Source organism: Schistocerca americana, chromosome 4, assembly GCF_021461395.2.
Source record: "Schistocerca americana isolate TAMUIC-IGC-003095 chromosome 4, iqSchAmer2.1, whole genome shotgun sequence".
Lineage (NCBI taxonomy): Eukaryota > Metazoa > Arthropoda > Insecta > Orthoptera > Acrididae > Schistocerca > Schistocerca americana.
The window spans coordinates 715,376,392-715,392,395 of NC_060122.1; the positions used below are offsets into that span (position 1 = coordinate 715,376,392).

Sequence of the window (16,004 nt, forward strand, 5' to 3'; positions counted from 1 at the left end):
GTTTAAGTACCACATTTATTTCACGCAGTGTTGGTTTTCTGTTAGCATTGACAATTCTACCCAAATGCCACTGATCTCAGTGAACGCCGTTGGCCACTGCATTGTCTGTGGTAAGAGGTAACGCCTGAAATGTGGTATTCTCGGCACACTTTTGACACTGTGGAACTCGGAGTATTGAATTCCTTAGCCATTTCCGAAACGGAATGTCCCATGCATCTAGGTCTACCATTCCACATTCAGTCTCTGGTAATTCCTGTTGTGCAGCCATAGTCACTTCAGACATCACTCATGCAAAGCTCTGCTTGCCCTTTTCTCACATGATATACTGTGGAATCTGGGTGAAGGACAACAGGCAGATTTCATATTTCTAGATCTTCAGAAAGCATTTGACATGGTGCCCCAGTGCAGACTGTTAACGAAGATACAATCATACGAAATGTGTTCACAAGTATGTAAGTGACTCAAAGACTCCTTAAATATAGAACCCAGTATGTTGTCCTCGATGGCGAGTGTTCATCAGAGACAAGAGTTTCGTCAGGAGTTCCCCAGGGAGGTGTGATAGGACCACTGTTGTTCTCTATGTACACAAATGATTTGGCGGACAGGGTAGGCAGCAATCAGCAGTTGTCTGTTGATGACGCTGCGGTGTACAGTAAGGTGTCGAAGTTGAGTGACTGTAGGAAGATACAAGATGTCTAAGAAAAAATTTCTAGTTGGTGTGATGAGTAGCAGCTAGCTCTAAATGTGGAAAAATGTAACTTAATACCCATGAATAGGCAGAACAAACATGTAATGTTTGAATACAGTGTTACTGGTGTCCTGCTTGACACAGTCAAGACGTTTAACTGTGTGGGTGTAACGTTGCGAAGCGACAGGAAATGGGACAAGCATATAAGAATTGTGATAGAGTAAGCGAATGGTCGACTTTGGTTTATTGGGAGAATTTTAGGAAAGAGTGGTTCACTTGTAAAGGAGACCGTGCATAGGACGTTGGTGCGGCCTATTCTTGAGTATTCCTCAAGCGTTTGGGATCTGTACCGGAACAGATTGAAGGAAGACACCAAAGCAATTCAAGAGGTGGGCTACTAGATTTGTTACCAGTAGGTTCGAACAGCACGTAAGTGTTACAGAGATGTTTTGGGAACTCAAATGTGAGTCCCTGGAGAGAAGGTGGCGTTTTTTTTTTTCGAGTAACACTACTCAGAAACTTTAGAGAATCAGCATCTGAAGCTGACTGCCAACGATTCTACTGCTGCCAACATACATTGTGCATAAGGACTATGAAGATAAGATACGAGCAATCAGAGATCATATGGAGTCACATAGATCGTCGTTTCTTCCTCGCTCTATTTGCGAATGGAACAGGGAAAGAAATTACTAGTAGTGGTACAGGGGGTCCTCCGCCACGCACCACACGGTGCCTTCAGAGTATTTATGTAGATGCACACATCTTTTCACATGAATCATCTGAGTACAAATGACAGCTCCTCCAACACACTGTCGTTTAATAGCTTGTGTTCACGATAGTACCGCCATCTGTATAAGTGCATATTGTTATTTCATGACTCCTGTTACCTTACTGTATACTGACGTTGGCGAACAAGAGTCGGTTGCATTAGTGATAGGTATGGAAATAAGCAGCTTGTAGATATTGTTTGGGAACGGAAGCAATCTGATGAGGATGACATTTCATTCGAAAACGAGTAAAACCAATTTTTAAATCTTTTTAGACCATATCTCTGGCTCTGTACAAAAGCCTAACACACGCACATAAGATGTTGTGCTAACTTACATTGAATTCCAGGTAATACTGTAACATCTGATAACTAGTCACTGCTCTATACTGTATGTACTGCATTCCGAAGGGCACTGTTTCTAAATTTTTATGTTACCTAGAACACACTGAAGATAGATCGGAATGTAACGTTTTTGCCTCAACAGTTAAGCCTTGCTTTTATTCTTAGAGTCAGTCCAGGTTCTGACTGGGCGAAAGTGCTGTAAAAATACGCCTGTTTTACCGGAGCAGTACTTAATTTTAATAATGAAACTTTGTACTGCTGTGCATAATAGCCATTTCTCAATGATAGCGCCAATACGAACACTGTTATATTTGCACAGGATTTGAGTGAGAGTCAAGAGTAGTTTTAAACCTCTAAAACCACGAATAAATTTCCATTTCATCTTTTATTTCCACTCAATGACTAAATCAAAAAATTGTCATTGTACTGAGATAAAAAACGCCTTCACAGCATTGACTGTTCTGCAATAATATGATTCTCAACAAGATCACATTATCAGTAACAATACAACTAATCCATTTTGTCACCTGAAAAAATGATATTTTACTAAGGCCGGTATTACACTGTCATATTTCTTTGACAAAGATATGATCAAATATTCGTCAAATCTGTTTGACAAAGACATTTGAGGTGGCGCTAACAATGGGTATTACACTGTCATCACATTTTTCGCCAAAGTTCAAGATGACTGACAACTTTTATTATGCACAGCAGTTACATGTACCACTATTGCACTGTGTACGCATTTGGAAGATAGGCGGTGGGGGGGGGGGGGGGGGGGGGATATATGTATCTGGGTGAAGCCGTGGGTTTTAAGACGAGACGATATGAAAATGAAACGATCGTATGGCATTTTTGGCCGGGAGGCCCCATCTGGGGAAGTCCAGCCACCGAGTGCAAGTATTTTTTTTTTCAATCAACGCCACACTGGGCGACTTGCATGCCGGTGATGAGAATGAAGTGATGATGAGGACAACACAACACCCAGCCCAGGAGCAGAGAAAATCTCCAACCCAGCCGGGAATCGCACGCGGGCCCGTTGCCTGGGAAGCAGGTACATTACCACTCAGCTACACAGGTGGACGGCTCGACGAGACGATAAAGGCATTCACCAAAATTTGTTACGTGAACTTCTAGTGGAGGACATCAAGTCGTACATAAATTGCTTAAGAATGGATGACATTTCAGTATTTGCTCAGTGCAGTGTCTCGTCATACGTATAAAAAATGTGCTGTGTGGCTAGAGCCCCCCAGTGGATAGACAATTCGCCTGGTGCAAGTCTTTCGAGTTGACGCCACTTCGGCGACTTGTGTCGATGGGGATGAAATGATGATGATAAGGACAACACAAAACCCAGTTCCTGAGTGGAGAAAATCTCCGATCCAGCCGGGAATCGAACCCGGCACGCTAGGTATGACATTCCGTCACGCTAACCACTCAGCTACCAGGGGCGGACGTCTCGTTGTATCACACCGCACAATACTCACTTAAGAACTGCTATATCTGCACAATACAGGCTCACAGTAACATGTCTTACTACAGGAGAGAGTTACTCTACCTTACAATACAGCACTCGAACAACACAGTGCACATTAACTGAAATAATACCTGAAACGTGTGAAGCAATTTATAAAACACTAAAAGAACCAATATCTGAAATTAAATAAATGTTCAATACACTTTATTTGCATTAAGAACTACTTTTATTGTAGATCAAAGTAATAAATACGTTTTGTGTCCCAAAACTACAAAATTAATAGAAATGTATGAAGCTGATGCGGCGCTTTAAGATGTGAGGCATCTTAAGTACAAAAATAGATCAAGAAGACTGGGTTAATTTTCTTTTTTACATCGTCAGCAGTGCACCTGGACCATATCTTACGGCTAATCACCTCAGCAATTTTTTTTGTTGCTCTCCAGTCTTCTTAATATATTTTTGTACTCAGGTTGCCTCAAGCTATAAAGCGCCTCATCATCGTGATACATTTCTATTAATTTTATACTTGACAGCACACACACAAATTAAATTTCGCAACCATGTTTACAAACACACTACTGCTGACAGAACGCTGCAGGGATGCTAGCGCTCCAAGTGGTAACATTTCACATTGCAGTGAACAGAAGACAAGCGACTTTTATGACCAAGTCTACAGCTAGGCCCTAGATTTGATCATATTTATTTGAGGACGGGCGAGAGTTGACAAATTTCCCAGTTACGCCACAAAATTTCTTACCATCCCAAGCCCTTTATTTTGGCACGACGATAACTTTCCATGTACATAAACAAACAATTCTAGATGTGTTCTGCCGAATGAACCAGGCAAAATGAAAGCAGATCCACCTATCGGCAGTTGCTGAAGCTCACATGCGATGGTGGGGGAAACTGACATGTGCAAGAAAATAGAAAACGCTGCAGCTTTAGTAATGTATGTGGAAGCTGCCACAACAATGTGCAGGTGGGGTATTTGCACCTGTAAGCTTACTTAAGTAAGCGACTGATGGTGTGTGTGTGTGTGTGGGGGGGGGGGGGGGGATGCACATTTAAGACATCCTGTGGAAATCCGGATTACCCGCTGAATGCATGATTCTCTATGCTTGTAACCTAATCCAAAACCTCTATTTCAATTTTGTCTAATCATTAAATAGAAGGTAATATGGCTGTAGCGCTTCAGATAGTTAGCAAAAAAGTCAAATTAATAATTTAGGAAAGTATATATAACTAAATATATTTGTACCTACACTTATAATATTCCTTTAACGTTCAGTTTCAATAAAGTGAATTTCAAATCTGATACGCAGTAATACCTTAGCGCCTGTGACTAAGCATAAGCAAGATGTGTAGACGTAACAGAAAATCTTTTCGTAAATCGCGAGTATTTAGCGTCCGTAAACTGCATATTATGCAATAAAATCGTACTAAGTGGTGTTAGAATATACTTAGTGATGCATAAGTGGTATCATACGTATTTTTTCTCGAGAGTGAATCAAGAAAGCATATCGTGTGCATATGGAACAATGTGTAACGGCCGTATGAATGCAAATGAAATGTGCCGTTCTAACCGTGAACTAAAAGTGCTAGAAGCACTGCAGAAAGACGCAAAGGAACACGTTAAGCTGCTGGAAAATACAGTGAAATACTTATCTACACCATCACAAAAAGAACTTGGAAATTCCCAAACCTACAACTAACCAAAGGATTGTGTAAAACCCAAACTTAATTCAGACAGCTTCCAGTTACCCTTAAGAAACCGTTTTCAGTGTCTACTCTTAAACAGTGAACTTGAAACGAAAGAGGTTGGCAATCCAGATAAATCACTTCGATCTGTAGTGGCAGTAAAGAAATGCACTATGCAGTCATTATGTCGAAATACAGCTTCAGAAACCAGCTGTCACGAAGTGAAGGTAAACAAGCAGTGCATCAACGTAAACAAAGGGTTACCAAAAAGCATTAGTTTAGTGTTGCCTGCTGACAGCCACGGCAGAGGAATAGCAGAAATTTTCGTTACCAACAAGACCTCAATGCGACAAGTGTGGTGAATCCTGGAGCAGGATTAGACAAAATACTGAAGGACCATAAAAACAGTAATTGTGTGTCGCAAAACCAGCGTACCGTGATAGTAGGCGGCGCAAACGATGCATATAGAAATGAACTGAAAGCAGCAACAAGAGTATTAAGAGAGACACTTTGTACATTTGGGGATCAGAAAATAATTGTGCTAGGCATACCATATAGGTATGACCTTATTGAATCGTCATGTGTAAACAGAGAGATCCAAAAAGCAAACAGGGCTTGCAAAAAGACCTGTCAATCCACATTAAATGCTGTTTTTGTCATCCTAAGTGAGCTGGAAAGAAAGCACTTTACAAGACACAGAATGCACTTACATAAGTGGGTCAAATCATTAATCTACCAAAGGATCAAATTGTTTGTAACAAGTGTTTTTTTCTAGAAGTGAGAAATATGACACAACTGCACTGCCAACAGCAAGAAAGATCTGCAAAGTATCTTGCACTAGCAAGGCTGTCAATGTCATAGAAATCCCTGCCTGCCCAACAAATCTAGCTGTGGCACGGCTAGAACACAGGAAAGCATTTGTAACAATACCAGCAACAGCAGTAATAAAATACCTAGAACCAATGTCTACAGTGGCAAATAAATGTTCACAACATGTACATCTACACAACCAATAGCAACAGCAGCAATAGATGACTGAGGAGCAACTCCACCAGAAGAAAAGGAAACAACAGCAAGTGAAACACACAGTGTAGCAAGCAGGCAGACAACAGTGCCCCCACACCATCTGAAAGATTTTTTAACATCAAGCACGAAGAGGAGGAGGGCACCACGATAAGTACAACTAAATGTTTAACAGTACTTCACCAGAATATAGAATCCATAAAAAACAAAGTTCAGCAACTAGAGGTAAATTTACAAATTTAGACAGTTCAGCTGTGTATATTACGAAGCACTGGTGCACACAGTATGAAATCTCATATTTAGCCTTAGCCTCATACGAACTTGCTTGTTTCTACAGTGGACTCTCCATAAAAGGTGGGGGGTTCATGTATTTATGTGAAGAGAGGTATTTTCATTTAAAGACAGAAATGATCTTACTGCATTAAGTGTTGATCAACATCTTGAACTTTCAGCTATTGAAGTAACAGAACAAAAAAATTAATGGCAATTTGTGTGGTGATGTGGGATGCTATTTTCTCAAAACTAAATCAGACACTGGCTACAGTATCTTGCTCAAAAACAAGCATAATAATCTAAATATCAATATGATGAAGTCAGCTGATGTCAGCCATGCCTATCTAAATGTTTTGTACAGTTATGGCCAAAACTTCACTTGTAAGCTGTCCCGCTAGAGTAACCAAACAATCTTCTACATTGACAGAACATATAGCAACAGATACAGACAGGAAAAATGCTATATACATGTTCAAGATCTAGGCTTATCAGAGTATTTGTGTCAGATATTAAAAGTAAACAAAAAGTGTACAAAACCCCCTTAAATTAATAGTCCACAAAGGTCTCTTCTCAAAGTCAAACCTGCATGAATTTTCATCTAAAATACAATATGAAGGGTGGGAGGAAGTCTATGCAGAACCGAATGTGAACAAAATGTTTAATAGCTTCACATCCATTTTTAAACTAAAATTTGGGGAAGCATTCCCCAAAACTTAGCATACCACTGAACTTCAGAAAAAATATGTTGTTTGTTGTGGTCTTCAGTCCTGAGACTGGTTTGATGCAGCTCTCCATGCTACTCTATCCTGTGCAAGCTTCTTCATCTCCCAGTACCTATTGCGACCTATATCCTTCTGAATCTGCTTAGTGTATTCATCTCTTGGTCTCCACACTGCCTTCCAATACTAAATAGGTGATCCCTTGATGCCACAGATCATGTCCTACCAACCGATTCCTTCTTCTAGTCAAGTTGTGCCACAAACTTCTCTTTTCCCCAGTCCTATTCAATACCTCCTCATTCGTTATATGATCTACCCATCTGATCTTCAGCATTCTTCAGTAGCACCACATTTCGAAAGCTTCTATTCTCTTCTTGTCCAAACTAGTTATCGTCCATGTTTCACTTCCACACATGATTACACTCCATACAAATACTTTCAGAAACGACTTCCTGACACTTAAATCTAATCTTGATGTTAACACACTTCTCTTCTTCGGAAACGCTTTCCTTGCCATTGACAGTCTACATTTTATATCCTCTCTACTTCGACCGTCATCAGTTATTTTGCTCCCCAAATAGCAAAACTCCTTTACTACTTTAAGTGTCTGATTTACAAATCTGATTCCCTCAGCATCACCCGACTTAATTCGACTACATTCCATTATCCTCGATTTGCTTTTGTTGATGTTCATCTTATATCCTCCTTTCAAGACACTATCCATTCCATGCAACTGCTCTTCTAAGCCCTTTGCTGTCTCTGACAGAATTACAATGTCATCGGCGAGCCTCAAAATTTTTATTTCTTCTCCATGGATTTTAATACCTACTCCGAATTTTTCTTTTGTTTCCTTCAATGCTTGCTCAATATACAGATTGAATAATATCGGGGATAGCTACAACCCTGTCTCACTCCCTTCCCAACCACTGCTTCCCTTTCATGTTCCTCGACTCTTATAACTGCCTTCTGGTTTCTGTACAGATTGTAAATAACCTTTCGCTCCCTGTATTTTACCCCAGCCACCTTCAGAATTTGAAAGAGAGTATTCCAGTCAAAATTGTCAAAAGCTTTTTCTAAGTCTACAAATGCTAGAAACGTAGGTTTGCCTTTCCTAAATCTGGCTTCTAAGATAAGTCGTAGGGTCAGTATTGGCTTATGTGTTCCAATATTTCTACGGAATCCAAACTGATCTTCCCCGAGGTCAGCTTCTACCAGTTTTTCCATTCGTCTGTAAAGAATTCGCGTTAGTATTTTGCATCCGTGACTTATTAAACTGATTTTTCGGTAATTTTCACATCTGTCAGCACCTTCTTTCTTTGGAATTGGAATTATTATATTCTTCTTGAAGTCTGTGGGTGTTTCACCTGTTTCATACATAGTGCTCACCAGATGGTAGAGTTTTGTCAGGACTGGCTCTCCCAAGGCCATCAGTAGTTCTAATGGAATGTTGTCTACTCCCGGGGCCTTGTTTCGACTCAGGTCTTTCAGTGCTCTGTCAAACTCTTCACGCAGTGTTGCATCTCCCATTTCATCTTCATCTACATCCTCTTCCATTTCCATAATATTGTCCTCAAGTACGTCACCCTTGTATAGACCCTCTATATACTCCTTCCACATTCCTGCTTTCCCTTCTTTGCTTAGAACTGGGTTCCCATCTGAGCTCTTGATATTCATACAAGTGGTTCTCTTTTCTCCAAAGGTATCTTTAATTTTCCTGTAGGCAGTATGTATCTTACCCCTAGTGAAAGGAGCCTCTACATCCTCTAGCCTTCCCTGCTTAGCCATTTTGCACTTCCTGTCGCTCTCATTTTTGAGACATTTGTATTCCTTTTTGCCTGCTTCATTTACTGCATTTTTATATTTTCTCCTTTCATCAATTAAATTCAATATTTCTTCTGTTACCCAAGGATTTCTACTAGCCCTTGTCTTTTTACCTACTTGAGTCTCTGCTGCCTTTACTACTTCATCCCTCAATGCTACCCATTCTTCTTCTACTGTATTTCTTTCGCCCATTCCTGTCAATTGTTCCCTTATGTTCTCCCTGCTACTCTGTACAACCTCTGGTTCTTTCAGTTTATCCAGTTCCCATATCTTTAAATTATATTGCTAACCAAAGGTACCAAAAACTCCTCTGAAACCAAAGGTATCAAAAACTCCTCTGAAGCTCTTCAGTATCTCGCTTCAATCAAAAATAGACAGACTGACCCAACCTTTTTGCAGTTTTATAAAAACTACGAGAGAATCTATAGAAATGTACTACTATTTGCTAAAAAACTCACAAACCATAAAATACTATTGCTGACAGAAAACAAAAGCAACGCACCCTGGAATATTATCAAATGGGAAACAGCAGACACAGGGCAAAAACTTTTGAATTCACAAATTAAGAACAAAAATAGACAAATGTATCACCTAAAAGGAATAACTGACTTCGTAAATGTGTACTTAAACAGCATTGCTAAGAAAATGCAACACAACTTTCCAGACACTTATGTCTTACCCACCCAGAACCATCCACCAAACTCTATGGCACTCTATGAGGTAAGTGAGAAAGACGTGACAAATGTTATACATCTATAAAAATATAAGAAATCAACTGGTCTCGATGAAATCCCAGTTTGTGTCCTGTAAGAACGTGTAAATTTCATAAGAGCTCCAATAACAAACAAAAATATCAATCAATCGTTCAAATTTGGCTGTTTTCTTACATGAGCAAAAGTAATACCCATACTTAAAAATGGTGATGCCAAAAATGTAGAAAACTACAGACCAATCTCCCTACTGTCCACCATTTCCAGAATTGTTGAAAAAGTAATTAAAAATAGGTGAATGCAGTATCTAAATGAGTTTAACCTTCTTTGCAAAGAACAACAGGGTTTCAGCCCCCAAAAGAGGTACAGAATTGGCTATTGCACAGCTTACAAAAGTCATTCTTGAGGCACTGGACGTAGGTGACCATCTGCATGGAAGTTTCTTGTGCTTACCAAAGGCATTTGATACAGTGGACCACATAATTTTATTTCATAAATTAGATTTACTAGGAATAAGAGGTGTGATTAAGAGGTGGTTTAAATCCTACCTAGAAAACTGGATGCAGTAATAGCGGGACTTTGAATTTCGCCGCGCTACACTCGTTCCGAGATAAAAAAATATCCCGTCGCAGCGGTATGAGCGCTCGACGGCAGAGAAACTACTAAAATTGTAACTCTTTTTTTTGTTTTCTATTCGTTTCTTAATTGTCTCTTGATAGCCGAAGCTTAAGGCAGACGTGATCTGATGCTGACGTAAAAAACTTATTAGCTAGTCTTGATCTGATTCTAATGTATAGACATATTGTGGAAGTTGTTATGACATTTGGAGGAGGGAAGCAACGTAAAATAATTTGCATTTCATGTCAAGACGGTTTTGTATACATTAGAAATTCCTGGACAATGAAACTTATTGCAAGATTTCGGAGCAGACTTTTCACGCCGAAATGAAGGAGATTTTTGAAGACCTGGACGCCGCACGAAAGAAGACAAGTTAACCTGGTAAAGGATAATTTATCTACGCCACTTTCCCCTGTCAGTTACATTTTGTTATTCTCTGTTTCTCTTCAGTAAGTTTTGTTGTGGAAATTGGTTTAACTTTTGTTCAAAAACAAGGACCACCACAACTATAGCTTTTCTGTAATACGAAGTCCGATTTGCTTTTCATTCTTTCCCTTTTTTTTCACGGTCATTTACGATTTTAAAACCCCTTTTTTTATTCACGATTTCTTCCACATTTTCAACCTCTTTTCTTCTCTCTTATTTTTCTTCTCTTTTTTATTAACCACTACACAGTGTGTTGAGATTTCGCATGCTTCAGAGGCATTTCTAGTAAAACACTGATCACATCCAAAAAATATTAATACAGGCATCCCAAAAGGTAGTATATTAGAACCAATCTTTTTTCTTATTTACATTAATATTTTTTCGCAGAGTATCAGATGTGGGGAAAAATACTATTTGCTGATAACAGCAACATAGTGATCACAGTCAAAACCCCAACACAGTTGACAGAAAAGGCTAATGCAGTCCTCAAAAAATGTTCACAAGTGCTCACTGAAAAACAACGTAACTTTAAATGTAAAGAAATTTAATTCTATGTACTTCCAGTTGAATAAAACACACAATGATGATAAATTAACAATTAATAATCATGTAATAGAATGTCTAATGGATACCAAACTTTTGGTGTTGGAAGTAGATTGCCATTTAAAATGGGCAGAACATGTAAAAGCTTTAACAAGAGATTATCCACAGCATGTGGTCTATGAATACTTGCACCAACGTGCAATATTTCATGCCTCAAAATGACATATTTTGGATACATACACTCAATCCTCAGTTATGGAATCACGTTTTGGGGAACAAGTGATGAGAATATTCAGTCTGTCTCGAAGCTACAGAAAAAAGCTATACAGATAATAACAAATAGCAGCAATAAGGCCCATTGTACTGATTATATATGACGGTAGTATCTGTTCCCGAAAGAACAGTTACCGTGGATGACCATGCAGCTTTGCTAGAAATGAAATGATAATTAAATGGACACCCTAGCTGCAAACAGGCGTTGATGTACTTCATTGGGGACATGTTGAAAATGTGTGCCCCGACCGGGACTCGAACCCGGGATCTCCTGCTTACATGGCAGACGCTCTATCCGTCTGAGCCACCGTGGGCACAGAGGATAGTGCGTCTGCAGGGACTTATCCCTTGCACACTCCCCGCGAGATCCACATTCCCAACATGTCCACACCACTACATTCGTAGTACACCTAGTAGATTCGGGAACAGATACTACCGTCATATATAGTTAAATATGGCTTCCCGGCCATTGACCTTCTTGTGTGAATGCACACGCTATGCCCGAACTCGTACAGGACTTGGTAGATTAATCTGCCACGAGTAATGAGATTGATGGGCAAACATCTACTAGGCGTACTACGAATGTAGTGGTATGGACATGTTGGGAATGTGGATCTCACGGGGAGCGTGCAAGGGATAAGTCCCAGCAGACGCACTATCCTCTGTGCCCACGGTGGCTCAGACGGATAGAGAGTCTGCCATGTAAGCAGGAGATCCCGGGTTTGAGTCCCGGTCGGGGCACACATTTTCAACATGTCCCCAATGAAGTACATCAACGCCTGTTTGCAGCTAGGGTGTCCATTTAATTATCATTCCATTGTACTGATTTATTAAAAAAGCTAAAAATTCTGATGGACCCATATGAATAAGTTTTCCAGACTGTAATGTATGTAAGGAAAAATATTCATCTGTATGCTACAAACAGCTTCATACATGATCATGAAACTAGATCGAGCCACTTCTTATACCTAAACAGGAAAAACAAGTCCAAAACAGAGAGCAGTATGCTATATAATGCCCTAAAACTGTACAACAGACTGCCACAGGAAATAAAAGGTGTAAATGAACTTCATATCTTTAGCCAAAAGCTAAAAACATATTTATTAAGCAAAAGTTATTACAAGGTAAATGAGTATTTAGAAAAATTGTAGATAGCCATTTAGTAGATCCAAATACCACATAAGCCTCTATAAAGCGACAGCTGATGGCATAATTATAAATATAGTAGGAATTGAATTGCAAACATCGTAAGAACGCATGTAAGTTTTAGTTCATACGACACAATTGACGTCATCCTTACAACCTGTATTGTTATACAGATGAATAACATATCTATCTATCTATCTAAAGCCAGGTATACACACAACAGAAGTTTGGCCACAGCTGGACACCACTGCTCTCTGGTGGCAGTGTTTCGAAACACGAGCATTCTGTCGCATTTAGCGTGGTGTAATTGCTGCTGCATGCCATTCGATTTCAGTGCTTTTTTTTATAATTTTATTTTTGAAAAAAAATGAAAATAATGATTGGCGGTACACTTTCGCAGCTTCTAGAACTAGAAGAAGAGCAATTGCGCTTTTTTTACAAATCAATAACGTATCTCACACTTTTAAAATATTTTTGAATGAGTAAGTAACATAATATATTTAACCAAAAATGCGACTCGTTGTAAAGTATCAAGTTATTACGAGATCACATTCGTTGCAGTAAGACACGCAGCCGTTTGATACTGTGGCTGCAGGATGGCTGCTTTTTTTTCACCCTCTTTGCTCACAGCGCAGCTGATACTGCCTGCCGTGAGAACTGAGGATATAGATGGGCAGAGGAAGTTTAAAAAAGATAAGGAGAAGTAGTTTCTGATAGTGACGAAGAAAGAACAGAAAAGGTGGAAGCAGGGGGTTATTTTGATAATTCTGACAACACGATTGGAAGGGTTGCAGAATCTGATATTATTATTATTTAGGAAGGAGAGTATTTGGAGAAGTGTTTCGATTTTTCAGTAGTGGACAGACTAATTAAAGTTGCCACGGTTAGAGAGGAAGAAGACCTAGTGAATATGTGCATAATTTTCACGAAAGGTGTAGGATTCAATAGGCGTGATGTAGTGCAAGATTTGTTAGATGATCCTGAGAGAAAACTACCGGACAGCCTATAATAGAAGTTACTATTTTTAAAGAGAAGGTTCGTTGTTTACTGGATGGTGGTTTCGATTTATGTGCATTGTCACAGGCTTTTGTAAATGATCTCCCTGCTAATAAGGATGTGGTTATAATGCCAGTGAGTGACATAAATATTATTGTAGCCACAGGGAAAAGTAAGGAAGTAGCTAAACAGGAAGTTATGCTACCGGTCAGGATTGGTGAGGTAGAATTGGACAAAAAAATTTTCATAATAAGTGGATTAACCGTCGAAATGCTGGTGGGAGCAGATTTCATATAAAAGAACCAAGGAAAAGTGGATTTTGAACGTAATGAAGCAGTCATTGTGGTACAGGGAAGAACAGTAGCTATTCCTTTTATTGGAAAAGGGTAATATGAATACAACGAGCTAAGTGACATGCCTGTACACCACTGCAGAAAGAAAGAGGATGTTGTGGGGTATAATGAGTATGGCGAAAGGAAGGAAGTAGTTCCTTCTGAGGTAGAAAACACCAGGATAAGAATTGACAAAAAAATACAGGGATTATCGAATTTGACAGAAATACAAAAGAATGACCTAAAACAAATTTTGAACAGGCATGAGGAAGTGTTTTCTGACCACCCGGGATTAGTGTTTAACTGTTAAAGAGGATTCACATTTATTACAAAAGCCATTCGCTGTTGCGGAAGTGCATAAAGAACCTGTGGGAGATATGATTCAGAAAATATTTGAATGGGACATTATAGAAAGGTACTGCGAACAGCTGAAAGCAAGGGGAAACTACGGCCATAATTTTTCCTGAGGGCATGCAGCTTTATGGTCGAAGTAGAGAGGATATAAAATGTAGACTGGCAATGGCAAGGAAAGTGTTTCTGAAGAAGAGAAATTTGTTAACATCGAGTATAGATTTAAGTGTCAGGAAGTCATTTCTGAAAGTATTTGTATGGAATGTAGCTATGTATGGAAGTGAAACATGGGCGATAAATAGTTTGGACAAGAAGAGAATAGAAGCTTTTGAAATGTGGTGCTACAGAAGAATGCTGAAGATTAGGTGGGTAGATCACATAACTAATGAGGAGGTATTGAATAGGATTGGGGAGAAGAGAAGTTTGTGGCACAACTTGACTAGAAGAAGGGATTGGTTGGTAGGACATGTTCTGAGGCATCAAGGGATCACCAATTTAGTATTGGAGGGCAGTGTGGAGGGTAAAAATCGTAGCGGCTCGTTTTGGACGCTAGAGCATTGAACAAAATAATATTGCAAGAGAGTGATAGGCCTGAAAGTATAGAAGAATTAATGCAAAAATTTAAAGGTGCAAATTTTTTCATATCAATGGATGTAACTTGTGGTTACTGGAACCTACCATTAGCGAAAGGCTCTAGCAAATACACAGCTTTCCTGTTCGAGAGAAGGTGCTATCACTCCAAGGTCATGCCCTTCGGATTAAACATCAGCATTTGTGGATTTGTTAGGGCAATGTCACAAGTGCTAGGTGACCATTTATTAAGAAAAATTACAGTTTAAGTGGACGATGTGTTGATTTCAACTCCCGCTTGGGAAGAACATTGTATGTTGTTAGATAAGGTTTTGGAAGCAATTGAAAGGGGTGGAATGAAACTCAAATTAGACAAAACGGAGTTTATGAGGAAAGAAATAAAATTCCTGGAACATATTCTTTGTGGAAAAGGAATTATGCCCGATCCTGAAAAAAATTAAAGCCATTATGGATCATTTAGCGCCTACTACCCGAAAGGAATTAAAGGGTTTGTTTGGCCTTTTTGGATTCTATCGAATATTTGTGCCTGGACAATTATTCAATGCATCTTGTTTGACAGAACTATTAAAGAAAAGTGTACCCTTTAGATGGACAAATGAGTATCAGAGGGCCTTTGAAGAACTTAAAGAGGCGCTGCTAAATAGTCAGATCTTAAACCATCCTGACTCTGCCAAGCCTTTCTGTCTTGGATCATATGCATGTGGTTATGAACCGGGGGGTGGAACTGTTCTAAATAGAAACAGAAGGGGAAAACCAAGTTCAGAAAACGATCACGTTTTCTAGTCAATCGTTGCAACAGGCGGAAAAGAACTACAACATTTCGGAGCTGGAAGCTCTAGCAATTATATTTGGGCTACAAAAATTTGAACATAACCTATTAGGCCCAGAAGTAATAGTTTACTGTGACCATCAGGCCATAATGTATTTGCAGAAATGCCAACTAAAACATGAAAGACTGAGGAGGAGGTCAATGTACCTCCAGCAATTTGATATAGAGATAAAGTACATAAAGGGTTCAGAGAACATTGTAGCCGATGCATTGTCTATAAACGTGAAGAAAACTGGCAGGAAGTAGATCCCATAGGTCAACAGGATTGGAGTGATGTTTTGCTGGGAACATACAATTACAGGAAGAAGGACCACTTAAATGCATTTGTAAAACCCTCAGGAGGGAACAAAATCAAGATGACAATATTAAACTGGTAAAA

The 16,004-nt window shown here is 39.3% G+C and overlaps 1 non-coding gene across 1 annotated transcript; it reads right to left on the reverse strand.

Moving 5' to 3' along the window:
* Positions 1–11,620: 11,620 nt before the first annotated feature.
* Trnat-ugu lies at positions 11,621–11,695 on the reverse strand. Its single transcript has one exon. It is a non-coding gene; the product is annotated as a tRNA-Thr (tRNA).
* Between the last annotated feature and the right edge of the window lie 4,309 nt (positions 11,696–16,004).